Genomic DNA, 16,241 nt, shown 5'->3' on the forward strand with positions numbered 1-16,241 from the left:
TGATATTCTCATTTGTAGCATTTCCATGTATAAAATATTGAGGGTAATCTGCTTTCTTGGATCCATTCCTGATAATTCTGTTTAGAATGCTCCAAGTAGCTCTCATGTTGTTATCACCTGAAGACAACTGGGATAGGCTAACACGGTAATGAGCGTCTCACTTTCTATAATGTGTCTCTCTTAAACCCTTAAAGACTACACTTCTTTATCATTCTGGCACTTGAAACTTTCTTTGACATCCTGGTGGGTGATTTTGCAGCCATACTCAAAAAAAGAACACATACATATATTAATATGCAGTTTGCTCATCAGCACAGGGCGCATAGTCTCATTCTGAGGAAGAAAGGAGACAGATAAGGAGTTGTTCATCTTCCAATGTACTTTCTATGAGCAAATAAACCACACACTCGCACATACTGTCTACAGTGTCCTAACACTGCAAGAACCACTACCTACAGTATGTATGAGTCAGCAACACGCAGATGCTTTGTTTGGGCACTTGATTCCACGAAATGGCAAACTGACTAGTTTGTTACGAGTACTATTTGGCCATAAAATAACTGAGACAGTGAAAAAAAACAAGCCATGTTTCTGGCAATAATTTTTGTCAAACCGAATCCTATCAAACCCCCGGGGCAAGCGAAAAACTGAGATTCCACTGTATCTTAAAAAAAAAAGCGAGGTCCAAAGAGAAGTGAAAAGACTTGAAATGAGATTTTGAGAGGAGAGTATATGCCTCTGCTGCAGGCCATCACAATGACTGATGTGCCTTTGAGCAGATCAATACCTCACCAATATTCACTTCGTGACGAATGATGCTGTCAGATACTGTGAGCAACCTGTGAAGTCCAATCAGCAGCAAAATATAAGGTTCCTCGGACCAGGGAGATATAAAACAGCCATTCTCAACTGGTGAGGAGCGTTTTTCACTGGGCAGCGCGGTCTTTGCCCAAAAAAAAAAAAAAGAAAAGTAATATACCCACTCATGTTTGAATCAGAGCAACTGGTCTTAAGATAAGATATGCCTTTAGTGGTCCCACAAGTGGAAATTTACAGCAGCAAAAGTACAAGAGCACACGAGGGTATAGCACAAAGCAGAAAAGACCAGACAAAATGCAAACCAGGTTATATACTCTATATAGAGCTGTATTCATGTTGACCAAGTCACAGGTTCATTGCAAGGTTTATTGCATGGTTATTGTACAGGATTACTGGAGCAGTTTTTAATTATAGAGTCTGACAGCTGCAGGAAGGAAAGACCTACGATATCGCTCCTTCACACACTTTGGATGTATCAGCCTGTCACTAATGGAGCTCCTTAGAGCAGTGACTGTGCGTTGGAGTGGGTGGGAGTCTTTGTTCAGGACAGCTTAGCTGTCATCCTCCTCTTGCCCACCTCCTCCACCTATTCTAGAGGCCACCCCAGAACAAGAGCTGGACTTTTTCAGCAGTTTGTCCAGCCTCCTACCGTCGCCTGCTGTGATGCTGCTCCCCCAGGAGACCACGCCGTAGAAGATGGCGGATAGAGTCTTCTACTCTGACCTTTTTATGAAGTGCAGTTGTGTTGCCTGTGCAGCTTATGGTTCAGATGAACACTCGGGAACTTATAAGATGTCACCATCTCAATATCCCTTCCCTGGATGTTCACTAGTGATGGGCGTGCCGGCGAAAGTCCACCACCAGTTTCTTGCTCTTGCTGTCATGATGAGGTACTTTCTGTGGCAACAGTTCGCAAGTCCTGAGTTCCCTGTACACCCGCCCGTCCCAGTCTCTGATGAGCCCAATAATGGCAGAGTCGTCAGAAAATTTCAAAAGGTGGCAGGAGGGTGACATGTGGCAACAGTCCGCAGTGAAGAGGGTGAAGAGGAACAGTGGCAGCACTGTTTCATGGGGCGCTCCTACACTCTAGTCTCTGACACACATTAACGGGTCTTCACATACTGTGGGCGGTTTGAGAGGTCGTCCACAATCCAGTATGGTCTTGATTGATTTTTAACTTCCTGTTTCTCTTCTCATCAAGGTGCATGTGCAAATGCTGTGATTCAACTAACCAGCTATAGCATAAAATATTTAAACTTTTTTTTCCAAATATTTTTCACATTTTTGCATAAAAACGCATTGTTTCTGAATTGATCATGAAACTTGTTTTGTGCTGACACATCGTGTTATTTTGAGAAGACAATGTATAATGCTTGAAATACATTCAAAACCAAGTAACTGTGAGTAAAGTCTTTCTACATTTAAAAATTAAAATGTATTTATTCGATAAATACAATATTCGAGAAGTTTACGTTAAAAGATTTCCGCAATTTTGGTCGCTGAAGGGTGATGGTGGGTCCCACAGCCAAACCATTTGAGAATCAGTGGTATAAAAGAACGTACGGGAGATATAATACTCAAAAATAATACTCAAAAACATGAAAAGTCATGTTTCTATTTTGGCTGCACGGTGCAGAGAGGCCACACAGTTGGGAGACCTGGGTTAGATTCCCCCTTGGGCATCTCTGTGTGGAGTTTGCATGTTCTCCCTGTGCATGCGTGTTCTCCGGGTACTTAATTTAGCTCAATTGGCGACTCCAAATTGTCCATAGGTATGAATGTGAGTGTGAATGGTTGTTTGTCTATATGTGCCCTGTGATTGGCTGGCGACCAGTCCAGGGTGTACCTCGCCTCTCGCCCGAAGACAGCTGGGATAGACTCCAGCATGCCCGCGACACTCGTGAGGATAAGCGATACAGAAAATGGATGGATGTTTTTATTTTAAGTCAGTCATTTTAATGCTAAATGGTTAATAACAAACAAAACAGAGCGGCCACCTTCCTGATGAGTTGCTTTCACCAAGAAAGTCTTAAATGCAATCAGGGAGGTAAGCAGATTGCTGATGGGATGGCAGACTGAGTGTCTAACTGGGCCGCTGACTGGCCTCCTTTGACCCAGCAGGGCTCGGTTTGCAACCTTGAGGGTGTTCTGCCAGCACCAGCTGCAGGGTATTTACAGCTTGTTGCCTCACGTCCCCCCAGCAACCAGGAGACACAGTGAAGCAACACACGGACGCTGCAGTGGGTCGGCAGCCATCCTTGCTGTGTCAACAAAAGGCCCGAGCTGATTTAGTGCGAGGGAGCATCTGCAGGTGGAGGGGAAGAAGGGGGCCAACAAACTGAGCAGAATGGGGGAGCTGCTGGCCTCATATCTAAAGCCTGGTTCGTGCATCCAGGCTACCAACCCTGGCAGCCAACCCCTTCCCCCAGTCCACTTAACCAATCATGGATGAGTCTTTGGAGAGGTGGGGGTGTCAATGCAGTGCAAAGGAAGTACTTCTGAGGTGGAGGTGATTTGGGGGATGGGATGAACTGTGTAGCGAGCACATGATGGCAATCCCGCGCCCACTCACTCAACACAAGGCGCCCTCGCCGTTGCAGACCCGATGCAACGCCTCTGGCACCAACACAGCGAAAAAACAAAAGCACTCCGCCTTTTGTTCCACAACAGCATAACAATGTTGGCCAGGTCTAAGCATGTAGTACTATGTAGTTTGACCTGTCAGGTTACATCAGTGATGGAGGAAAACCAGCCTCGGGGGCACACCCATCGCCGAGAGGTGTGAGATCACTGTGAAGCCTTGGAACAATGACAATGAGAATTCTTATGGTCGGAACAGTACTGTTCCGTTTGCTTGAAGTCTAAAATGATGTGGATAATGATCAGCTACTTGCTCCAGGAAATAAGGCACCATTATGCCATATGTCAGTTGTACGGTATGGAGTTGGAATGGTGCAATTTTGAGAAGTAGTAGGAGTCGGCCACTGGGTGTACCAGTCTGGTCCAGTTAGCCATGATGGGACACTTTGGATGGGTAAATCCTGACGATGACTGTAATCATTGTGTTTTAATCTTTTGATAATGGCCAGCTGTAAACAAAAATAATGAACTGATTATTGCAATATGTGTTATAGTCTTCTTTGCTGAGGCCAAATTGTAAAACCAAAGTACTATTTGGTTGCGGATTCAAATCAAGACCGGTCTCCAGTTTACACAATGACTTGGTTGCTGTTCCTCTTGCCTCAAATATGCTGCAGTGCTACAACAAAGGCCTGTAGAAGGAGGAAGTACTCTAGACAAAACACTGACGACATCAATCTGACATCTGAGGCCAATGGGCGTGCACGTGAAAATTTGAAGTCGCCCGTCGAATATTTTCCCGTCTGAGATTAAGGAAATAATGAATGCGTGGGAGGAGGTACAGTAACACCTCTATTAAGTCTGGGCCATATGGACCAAAACTCATGTCCCGATATATGTAGGTTGAATTTTGATATGTGATATATATTCCAATATTTTTTCCACAAAGTGAGTTTAGACAAAAGTCAAAGCCAAATATGTGTGCAAAGTTTTATTAAAATGTAAACAATCTTACAAAACAATAGCCGCTGAAATAAAATAGTATATTATCTTTAAATAAATATAGAAAAAGTTCAATATAATGTTCCCTCTCTGTAGCCGCATTAGCACCGTTAGCGCTAACATCTCTCTTTCCCCATGACAACAGACGGTAAACATGTTTGATACCATCGTTATACAGCAACCTTTATACTGTCTTTTTGGCTGTTCACTCCCACTATGCAGCTTTTCCCCCGTATCTCCGCGGGGATTTCAGATTGCGCCGCAGAGCGAAGGGGGGCTCAAAGCTAACAGCTGCTCCGAGTGTAAGCAATGGAGCAACAGGCAAGCTACAAACATAACAAGATGAACATCCATAGCTGCGCACTTGCTTAAGGGGTTGGTACGGCATTAATAACAATAAAAACATAATAAATGAAGCACTATTAAACACTTGCTAGCGTTACTAGCTTGCATTCGGGCGGCGCCATCTTGAAAAATGAGACCTCCGCATCAAATCCAGTCTATATCGATATGTCTGTTTTTGATATCGTGCTTTAAAGAAATATCGATATTTTTAAAATGTCGATATATCGCCCAGCCCTAACCTGTATATTTACTGTAGCTTTCACCACACACTATAAGGTGAATTTAATCATTTAGTCATTCAGTAAGAATTCTCGCAACCACAAGTATTCTAGGCATTTGAGTCAACATCCCGCAGATGCTTTGACAACTGCAAAGCTTTCAAGATATCAACCCTCCCTTTAGTGCAGAATACTGAATAAACACTGCTGTCTGCTGATACATGTGGTCATTAGGAAGCACGAGGTCCCGCAGCTCAGGGAGGCATCTTTCAATCTGCTCTGGCTACGTTTGTTGTCGAGATGTCCTTCAAAACAAGTGTCCAGCAGCTGCTTGGAGACCAGCCAGTCTGACCACTCTCCTTGTGAGAGACTTCAAAATGCAATCGCGTAAACAAGTTAACGTCTCATAGCGCAACGCTTCTAGCGGGATGCCAACCCTGCAGTGGCACCACAGGCCATGCCAGCACTCTCTGCAAACGAGAGTGGAAAACAAACAACCACTGAACTGAGGAAGCCTTTTGGATTCACATCTTCAAACACAGAGAAGGTGTCGCGTTACATTGATTAAACTTTTGTAGAGACTTTTTTTCCTACAAACTAGTGGCAGCTGAATGTCAATGCAAACGTGTCTGCTATCAGTTTAAGTGAAAAACATGATGTGGTCTCAAATGTGCAACAGTTGTTGATGTTGATGGCACAACCAAACAACATATCTGCCCACTGATTGGCCGGTTATATGTCATGTTTCACTAGGAAAGATTCTGATTGGCCATTTCTGAGATGAGTTGAGCAATGTTAGCGTTATTGACATTTGCAGTGGTTTGCATTTAATTTATTTCCTCACAAGGCTCAGTTGAACTGAGTTTTCCCCCATCACTCCGGATGGTATACTATACATATCTGCCTTGTTTACAGCTTTGAGTTCCAATGGAAGTTATGGTAACAAACAGAGTAGAATTCACACATTGGCATTAAGCAGAAGCTCACACACAGACATAAACAAATAAATAAACAAACTGTAGGTTACATGAAAAAGCCATCACCAACAATGTCTACTTTAGATTTGCGTTGACTTTGAAAGTAAGCAACATGGTTTTTAACAGGTGGGGGGGCACAAGAATCACGACACTCGACACATTAATGGCCTCTCAAGTCGTCCTTTCAAGCGAGGAAACCAACAGGTGCGGCGTTAGGAGCCGCACGACAGTGCAAGCTAGCGGCCATAAATCCTAACCGAGCCCCCATCCCCCCGCGAACCGTCACCCAACGCTGTCACTCTTCCTTCAGCAGATTTAGAGTTGGCCCGGCAGCTGACACGGACGCTCCTCGCTAGCTACCTTGAAAAGTCCATGTTACCAATGACTTCTAGAGCTCATGTGACTAAGAATGTTACTTTTGCACTTCTGCCGCCTTCAAGTACCCCAAAACAAAAAGGTAAACCTAAAAATAGCCAATAAAAGAGACAATTTGTCTTGAATGAAACACTTTTGAGACAATAAAATATAGTATTTTATGGTCGCAATCATTTGGTCTTACCGTGAAAAAGAACGACGACGCCTGTGGAACCAAGCAAGTGGAAGTGTCTTGACTCTGGATTGAGGCCAGTTAATTAAAGAAAGAGCTGCAGGGGCCCGAGAGGAGAAGTTAGATAGTCCAGGTCAAAGATGGCAGATAGAGTCCTGAAGAGAAAGAAGGTCTAAGTTGGAGGAGCACTTGAGTCGTCGCTCCAAGTGACAACTGTTGCTGGAACGCGCACACACACACACACACACACACAGGAGGCCCCCAAACTACCCTGCTCACCGGACACCCTACAGCCCCCACCTAACGCCTCACACTCATGCCCTCAGTCCCTCCCCTCTCGCCACCATCACCCTTTGCATGCCTGCAGCAACTGCCGCCAATTCATCAGCGTCAACTTCGGCAACTGACATGATCTTTTGCACAACCAAACAGTCGTATTCCATTTTCGACTTCATTACTACCTGAAATTATTAGAACAATATGTTTTAGCATTTACCGAGCAATATAATATAATATAATCCTTGATTTAATGAACATGACAGGCATGTGCGTACGTGTGTGTCAGATCCTTGTTGTGTGTGTTGCATAAGAAGCGGAACTGGACCCTCAAAGCCCACCCTGCCTGATACCTACCTACACACACACACACACACACACACACACACACACACACACACACACACACACACACATGCTTGTGAGGACATCTGACATCATAAAAGAAAAAACTTCAACCTTAGTGTTACCTTTAAATGTAAGGTCCTAAAATGTTCTTAATTAGATGATTAAAAATGAAGGGTAGAGTATGCAGATATTCACACACACGCACAAACACACGCAGTGTATATTTGTCAGCATAAAGCAACAAACCTTACTCTTGCCTTTAAATTAGGGCTGCACAATCCAGGAGAAAAATGTCAATCGCCATGTTCTTAAGTTTTAAAGAAATTAAAAAAATTTGAAAAAATATTGATTGTAATTATTATTAGACTTCTCATTGTCTTATTCTGCTTTAAAGAAACTCACGGCCTGTGAGTCAGTGAATAAAATGGTACTGTTTGTGATGTAGCTCATTAAAGGGGACCTATTGTGCTCATTTTCGGCCCTTTGTATTGAATCGTGGATTCTTATAGAGCAGCTACACACAATAACCCGCACAGAAAGCTTTCATCTTTACATTTCCTTGGATTTCCCCAACGTCCTGTTTTAATTTATTCCACTCACGGCCTGCCTCCGGGCACGCCCACTTTGCTGTGATTGGTCACACTCAGCTTGTTCCAAGGCATGCCCATATAAGAAAGTCACCGGCTGGATGGAGCTGGCGACCAGCAGATATCTGCTGCTGTGTGTCGGACAAACGACACACAGTAAGTCTGACTCAATAAATAAAAGTTGTCCAGAATCATAGCATGCAACCCATGGCTGTGTAGCAAATGAATAACATAGACATAAACATGAGGTGCATTCACGGACATTGGGTCATTATGGTATTTTTTTGCCTAGGCATAGACCCGCCATCCACTTTTGGGTCCCGAACCACCAGCTGAGAATCCCTGATATACTGTAGATATATTGTAGATCGCATTACTCAAGAGCATAATTTTTTGTGTTTTTTGTGCAGCCCTATTCTAAACGGTATAAGGCAGTCATTACCACTTGGCGTCATAACACATTCATTTTTCACAGCAAAGTGTAAATGAGTGTTCAACCAAGGATTGTATGGATATTGGAGCGAAACAAAGATCTTCCTCAAAAGGTAAACAAAGACAGGAACTGTGTGATAAATTCAGGCAATGTCAGCTACAAGAATAAGAAGAAAAATGTAAGAGGATGTACTGTTGCAGTCTTTCTTTTAAAAAGCCACTAATTGTTATTGTTTCACATAGACATAGACTTTCTTTATTGTCATTGCACAATAACACAGCAGTGAAATTGCCAACAAAATGTCGTTGCCTGGCTCTCGTGTAATAATAAATAATAATGTGGAGAATAAATAGATTACATCAAATATGAACAACAATGTACAGCGTAAACAGTAACTTGTACAAATAATTAAAATAATTTAGAATAAATAACAATAATTTAGGGGCGGCAAGGTGGTCTAGTGGTTAGCGTGCAGACCTCACAGCTAGAAGACCAGGGTTCAATTCCACCCTCAGCCATCTCTGTGTGGAGTTTGCATGTTCTCCCCGTGCATGCGTGGGTTTTCTCCGGGTACTCCGGTTTCCTCCCACATTCCAAAAACATGCTAGGTTAATTGGTGACTCCAAATTGTCCATAGGTATGAATGTGAGTGTGAATGGTTGTTTGTCTATATGTGCCCTGTGATTGGCTGGCCACCAGTCCAGGGTGTACCCCGCCTCTCGCCCCAAGACAGCTAGGATAGGCTCCAGCACCCCCCGCGACCCTCGTGAGGATAAGCGGTAGAAAATGAATGAATGAATGAATCAATAGGGTGATGTGCAGGGTTTCATTACATTTGTTATTTATATAGAAATATATAGAAATAAGATTCAGACCTCTGATGTGGAAAAACATTGCATAAACAGACCTGACTCAATTTTAATTGAAGACCCCCGGTTTAAGGCACTAAATGTCTCTGAAAAAGGATCTTGGACCACCAGGTTGTCCTCACTTTGATGCTTTGAAAGTCACAGTCCCCACAAAGACAGCTGGACACAAACACACACACTTACATGCCTCAGCTGTCAGAGGGTTCGACACACTTATGATGTCTCGTGCCACTTGGCCTAGGACATAGCATGGTCCGTTTTAACACTCCTTGCTGTTCAAAAGTCACGCCGCTACCATGATGGCCGCCAGTGATGGCTCAATGGAGGTGCAGGACTGTAAAAGGAGCGGCGCAGTGTGTGTGAGCGACAGCGGCTCCGCTTCCCAAGGAACGACTCGCAGCCTGTGCCCTTTCCTGACCTTGAAATCTCTGAGGAGGACCGGAGGGTGTGGGAAATGGGAGGCCAGGAGTCTGCTAAACAGTTGTGTCATTGAATTTCCACTCAACACAGCGAATGTCCAAAGGGGTGTAGGCACGTTTGTGCCAGCAGCCCTGTCGGCTTCACTCGGGAGCTGGAGGGGGGGACAAATTCCGAGAGGCAATTCTGTCTGGAAGCAATAACTAATATGGATAAATCATACTGAGAAACGCCTGTCAGAAAGCAGCCAAAAATGTGCCCAATAATGAGAAAAATATACAGCAGCGCTAAAGAAAACAAAGCCCGACTGAGTGTTTGATTAGAGGCAGGCTCGCTATCAGGCGGCGGCCTTATCTTGCTGCCCCTTCCCCAGGTTGTTCAGCGCTCGCTATCCACGTTTGTGGGACATGTGCGAGCCGTCTGGTCTTCCTGCGTGTCCAACACAGTGTTGGCCTGCAGCCCAAAAGGAGGCTCTGTGATCCTTCCTCCGCTCTCACCGAGCCAAACAGGCCAGGACTGCCAGGTTCTGGCTGCATGCAGCAGGGGAGCAGCAGGGAGGTGGGGGAGGCAGCAACACTTCTTCTCGAACACAGCGGTGAGAAGAAGCAGCGCTTGGCCTCCAGGCGAGTGTAGTTATGTTGAAAGGCGAGCAACACGTCTCATGATGACATCCAACATCCATCAGTGGAGCTGCCTTCAACATTGGTCCATGTTTCTTTGTAGCATCACACAGAAGAAGAAGCTTATTTGCAGCCGGCTAATAGGTGTGTCAATGAACAGGATGCAGTGAATAGCAGCATTATGCAAATCCACCAACCTCCTGAGGATGAGCTCAAAACATGACAAAGCTGTCCTCTGGTGTGGCTCGCATGTTAGCGCTTCTCCCATATGACCTACATTGTGTTGGAATTCTTCACATCGTTGTCACACTTTAGACAAACCTTGCAGCATAATAAAAGCTTGAAAGAGGAACATTTTTCAGGAGAAAAGAAACTAAATTCTGGCTTTTATTTTGATTTCTTAAAAACGCCTAAAAAAAAGTCATTCCCACTCCTATTATCAAACGTTAATGGAAGCTAGCAGGGTTAGCTTAGTTTAGCAGAGCATGCCACATTCCTAGGTTAATTGGCGACTCCAGATTGTCCATAGGTATGAATGTGAGTGTGAATGGTTGTTTGTCTCTATGTGCCCTGTGATTGGCTGGCGACCAGTCCAGGGTGTACCCCGCCTCTTGCCCAAAGACACAGCTGGGATAGGCTACAGCACCCCCCCACGACCCTTGTGAGGATAAGCAGTAGAAAATGAATGAATGCTCATACAGCTGTGTGTCTGCATATTGTATCATTCACCATAAACATTGGATGTAACTGGCCCAAACTATGTACGTTATGCAAAGACTTTGAATGGCTATTGTGCCACAGCAGACAGGGTGAACATCTGTCTACTGGGTTGAGGTGTCAGTCAAAAGTTTGACATTTCAGCATTGCTTGGCCAGCATGGTGTACTTCATTTATGATTAACAAATAGAAATGTATGCTGTCAGAATTAGGGGTGTACTCCGATGGCCGTCAAGGTCCAAGCTACAGTTGTACACTCCATAGGACTAATAAGTGGACTCATCGGTAACTATGTGTTGCGTTTCCAGGACCAGAGTGTCTAGATTCTAGTCTCTAGTGCAGGGGTCTCAAACACGCGGGACACTAGTTTGAGTCCCCCGCCTTGATATGAAAGTTTAATGTTAGTGCGGCCCGCGCAAGTTTGATATGGATGCTGTATGGTATCATGTACCCAGAAAAAAATATTACGTTTGATTAATGTTCATGTTAAAGGTTAAATAACTTAATAGTTATCCTCCCTATCCGTGTGGAAGTGGTAAGTTTTTGGCTTTTTAAGTTTAAAGGAAATAACTTGGAGGCTACCATTTAGGTCGCTAGCTCTCTAGTTTGTGAGTTAGTATGTGTCTTAAGACCCTGCAGTTGCGCAATATGTTGTAAATAAAAAGAGTATAAATGTGACAGTCGTGTTTTGTCATGTCTACAGGGCTCTAATAATGCTTTGTTCATTTTAATCTGAAAAAAATAATTTGTCTACCCACCAACTATATGTGGTTTCTTAATTTTTAATTATTTGCCCTTTTATTATTATTATATTTATTTATTACTGATTGATTGATTTTCTTTATTCTTGATCTTATTTTGTGTAGAAAAATAAAAATTAAGATATTTGAGAACAGTGGAATGTTTTATCAGAGCTTTTATTGTAGAAAATCGGAACCAAAGCAAAGTTTATTCATTTTTCTGTTTTTAATAAATGTGGGTTTTTTTTTTTTTTGGAAAACCTGATGCGGCCCAGCCTCGCCCAGACCCTAGCTCCAGTGGCCCCCAGGTAAATTGAGTTTGAGACCCCTGCTCTAGGGTGTCCCACACATCTTTTCGAAGATAAAGTTTGCCTGTGTTGTGTCCCGACTAGTAAATCATATGTGACGTGCTTACGCCACAACACACTCATGTCCTCTTAAAAGACGCCAGTACCAGTCAACATGCGTCGTTACGTCTCCGATAGCCCTGCCCCCCCTCCTGTCACAGCCAAAGGTTAAAGGTCAAGAGCAGCAAGAGAAGCCCTAACAGCAGCAACCAACGTCACCATCCAAAAAAAAGTATCTTCTTCTTCTTTGGAGGTGAAATCTCCAATGCTTCCATATTTTGTAATCAAAAACATCAATTGCTGTGCCAGGAGCGAGGCATTCTCGTAGAGACAGGACCTCGCCGTGAGATCCTCATTAGCACTCCGCGCATGTTGCGATGTTATATTTTAATCTATCAAGGAAATTAAAGCCATAAATCACTCGACAGCTGTGACTCCCACGCCGGGACGAGCGAGCAGAGAGAGACAGCAGACGTTTAGCTTACGCGCAGGAAAGGAAGAGCAGACGTGAGGAATAAAAGGTTGCTCAGGAGTTTCTGAGAAGGAAAACAGCAGTCGGGCATCTTTCAAAAATCCCAGTGGCTGACCCCAGGAAGGTTATACACCTAAAATAAAAACACTTTCTCCAGTGTGAAGAACCTTTGACAGATACTTGAGGCAATATTATGTTTCAATGCACACAATAACCAGACTATAGTACATACAATTGGTCCTTGGTATATGGTGTTCTGTGGTTACAAATTATTATATTTAATACTGCACAGAAGAAAAAAAACTAGGTAAACTAACGTACATGTAGTCACATATACTGAGGTCGCTTTTGGTCGCCATTTCTCCCAACCGTAAGGCATCCTCTCATAATGGTAGTGTATCAAAGAAAAGGAAAGCCATCACCACGGAAGTGTATATGAATGATGAAGGATAAAGATGGTATCTTTAGGGATCTGCTGCTATGAAATGGAAAGTGTTAACGAGTGTAATGGTCTCAATTACTTCCAATAAGCTTGCCTCTCCCTCCCTTGCAATGTCCCCTTCCAGTGTGCAAGACAACCACAGACATAAAAGTAAGGAATTGTTATTTTGTCCCATTCCTGTGTCATTTAATTGTTGTATTTAATCTTTTTATTACTGTATTTTATATGGCTTTCATGTGTTCTGTGTACAGTGTGAGTGATTTAGGTGTGCATTTGGGTATAAAAGTAGGGCCTACTGTAATATGGACGGATGTTTTTGTGGCATATTGTAAAAAATAATGACTTATCCATGTAAATGTCCAATACATTATACAATGCACCCCCCTCCCCCCAAAAAATATACAAGTACAACTGGGGAGGCATAAGCAACACACAAGCAAATGCCCCCACCCCAATCTCCTCCCTGACATTGCCACACACACACACACACACACACACACACACACGCAGGCACACACACACACTTCTCCTCAGAAACAGCTGACAATTTAACAGGCTTACAACAGCTGACAGGCTACAGGTGGGTCAGAGGGGACCCTTCATAAGTCCTCTGGCCCCCTCCCCCTTTAAGAGCTGGGCTCATACTTTTCAGTGAATACACACACACATGCACACCTGTTGTGACTCCAGAGGAATTGTTTTTCCTCCATGTGGTATCACCCACCTCCTCGGTGCATAAAAAAAGGACTTTATGAGCCTCCAGCATGTGTCGGAGGGGCCTGTACATGTGTGTACGTGTGTGTGTCTGTGTGTTTGCGTCCGAGTGCAGCGACAGATGCTAGCACAGAGCCGAGCTAAAGGCTAAAAGCTCTAAGCTCCTTTGCCGTGCTTCAGTGGAGCCGGTGGCAGCATTAGAGGCAGCCAGGAGAAGAACACGCTGTCATGTTAATCCATAATCATTTTAAACCACAAAGGGCAGGTTTTCACTTCCATCCCCGCTCTGCACAATCACACATGACACTTGGACCACATATGATGAGCCTCGCATAATCCCACAGGTCACACTTAAATACAGCAGCAGGGAACCAAACTCCTTTTATGAGCACAAGGAATGTTCCTGCCATGCTTGGAGTATTTTGGTTCCATACTGGTGGGACGTCAACGATGGCGTGGAAATGGGGACAACATTTCCTGGACAAGAACTACGCATGACACAATCAACTGAAGGTGACACATTCAATGTTGCAATCATTGCAGTAATCACTATAGCATAAGGCATAAGAAATCACCTCACACTTTACTTTTGTTGACTAGTTTTACCATGTCTAAACTAGTCATCAGCACAACTAACAAGCAAAACAAACTAAAACCCAACTAAAGGAAAACAAGACTGAAGAATAGAATTTTTAAAGCTCAATATAAAAAAATGATTCTGTTATTAAGACAGAGGTTGTTGTAAAGGTCATATTTAATCTTACAAGTAAAAATACATATATAACTACAAAGTTTTGGTGTGTCAAGCTGTGAAGGAGTGAACCTGTGTAACAATTGCAATGTCAATTTAACACTACGTTCAGTAGCTGACATTAGGGTGTACCAAAATAAACCTTTTCCTGATATTTCTGATATTATCACCCGATACCAATATCAATGTGATATCAGCACAAACTATGCATACTATTATTACAGTCGTCTGTCGCAAAATATCATGGTTCATTTATCACTCCCTCGTTATATTGTGGTTTTTCAAATATTAATTAATGATGGCTGTTTCGTGGTGCTGGAGCTTATCCCAGCTGTCTTCGGGCAAGAGGCGGGGTACACCCTGGACTGGTGGACAGCCAATCACAGGGCACATATAGACAAACAACCATTCACACTCACATTCATACCTATGGACAATTTGGAGTCATCAATTAACCTAGCATGTTTTTGGAATGTGGGAGGAAACCAGAGTACCCGGAGAAAACCCACGCATGCACGGGGAGAACATGCAAAATCCACACAGAGTTGGCTGAATTATTATATTTATTAAAATTGAAGATTATATTGGAAATTATTTTACAGCATTCAGGTCTGGAACCAATTGACCACTATAAACAAGGGACGGGCCCATTTAACTGTAATTTTCAGTGTATAAGACGTTATTTTTTTACCCTCATGCATTCAACTCTGCGGCTTATACCGTCCATCCATTTTCCATACCGCTTATCCTGACTAGAGTTGCGGGATTATGCAGGAGCCTATCCCAATTGAGATGGGGCAAGAGGCGGGGTACACCCTGGACAGGGCACACATGCAGGGCACATATATACAAACAATCCTTCACACTCCCATTCATACAGTACCTATGGACAATTTACAGTGGCCAATTAACGTGGAATGGAATGTGGGAGGAAACCAGACTACCCGGAGAAAGCCCACGCACACACGGGGAAAACATGCAAACTCCACACAGAGATGCCCAGCAGAGATTCAAACCCAGGTTTTCCCGATCCCCTGACTGTGTGTCCGATATAACCACTCACCACTATGCGGCTGGCTTATACAGTGATGTGACTAATTTATGGCTAAAAGAACTAAAGTTTCCAGGATACTTGGAGGGCAGCTCAGAGAATCAGTGAATTGGAAGAGTGAAGTGGAAGCTATTGATGTCTTGCACAGCAACCTGTGTTTTGATCTGACAAATGTTAAGTAAGTTTGATCAAGTGTAGAATTACTAAAGCTTCTCTTTGGACCACTTGAGCCGCAGCAGCTGTTAAACTCCTGTCATAATCAGGGCTAACAAGTGACGCTGGGAACACCTAGTTCAGGTAGGATTCCAGTATATAAATCAAATTGCTGGGAATGAGATATAGACAAAAAGGTTCTTGCAAAGTGAATTGTGGTTGGATATTTAGGACGAGGAGAGATTTGAAAACGCAGCATTTCCTTTTTCCCTTCAGATGACAAAACCAAGCGAGAAAAATATCCCTGGATTAAATATTCTTGCCATGTGGGCAAAAACAGTAGGAAAGAGGAGTTTGCCAAAGTTGTACTTTTGAAACCACTAAATGTGTTTGTCCTTTCCGGCTAACCTGCTGTTGCTGCGTGAGAGAGAAACTTTTTATTTAATATTCATGCACATTGTGTCGCTCGGATAACGCCGCATCGTCACATCCACTGAACCATCGCGCTACACCTTCAGAAGTCACTGATGCTGACATCTTGTTTCCATGGAGATGCGCATCTCTCATCTCACCTGCACACTCTGGAGGTGTCTAGGTCACCCCTAGAGATTAAGAAATAATTAAAAATGTATTTTTAAATAGCTGCTGTTCTGTTTTTATGAGGTGTGGCTAATACACATAATTGACTTTACAATCGGGAATATGTGGAAAATGTGCATTGGTCAGTGTGTCTGTATGGATGTAAATACGTGCGATGTTAAGAGTTCTCCGACTGTCTGCGACGCCATGAACACCTCAGGCTGAGCTTGTGGGTGT

General features: G+C 43.5%; 1 protein-coding gene across 6 annotated transcripts in view; it reads right to left on the minus strand.

The window, feature by feature from the left end:
- mef2d (myocyte enhancer factor 2d) overlaps positions 1-16,241 on the minus strand; it is a 97,211-nt gene that overhangs the window by 58,876 nt on the left and 22,094 nt on the right. Inside the window, exon 2 of one of the 6 annotated variants that reach the window (XM_058053755.1) lies at positions 6,501-6,643. The exons of the other annotated variants lie outside the window; for them this stretch is intronic. The gene's annotated coding sequence lies outside the window, so the exon portion shown is untranslated. The remainder of the gene's footprint in view (positions 1-6,500; positions 6,644-16,241) is intronic. 6 annotated transcript variants of the gene reach the window in all.

Source organism: Doryrhamphus excisus, chromosome 17 (assembly GCF_030265055.1).
Source record: "Doryrhamphus excisus isolate RoL2022-K1 chromosome 17, RoL_Dexc_1.0, whole genome shotgun sequence".
NCBI classification, from domain to species: Eukaryota; Metazoa; Chordata; class Actinopteri; order Syngnathiformes; family Syngnathidae; genus Doryrhamphus; species Doryrhamphus excisus.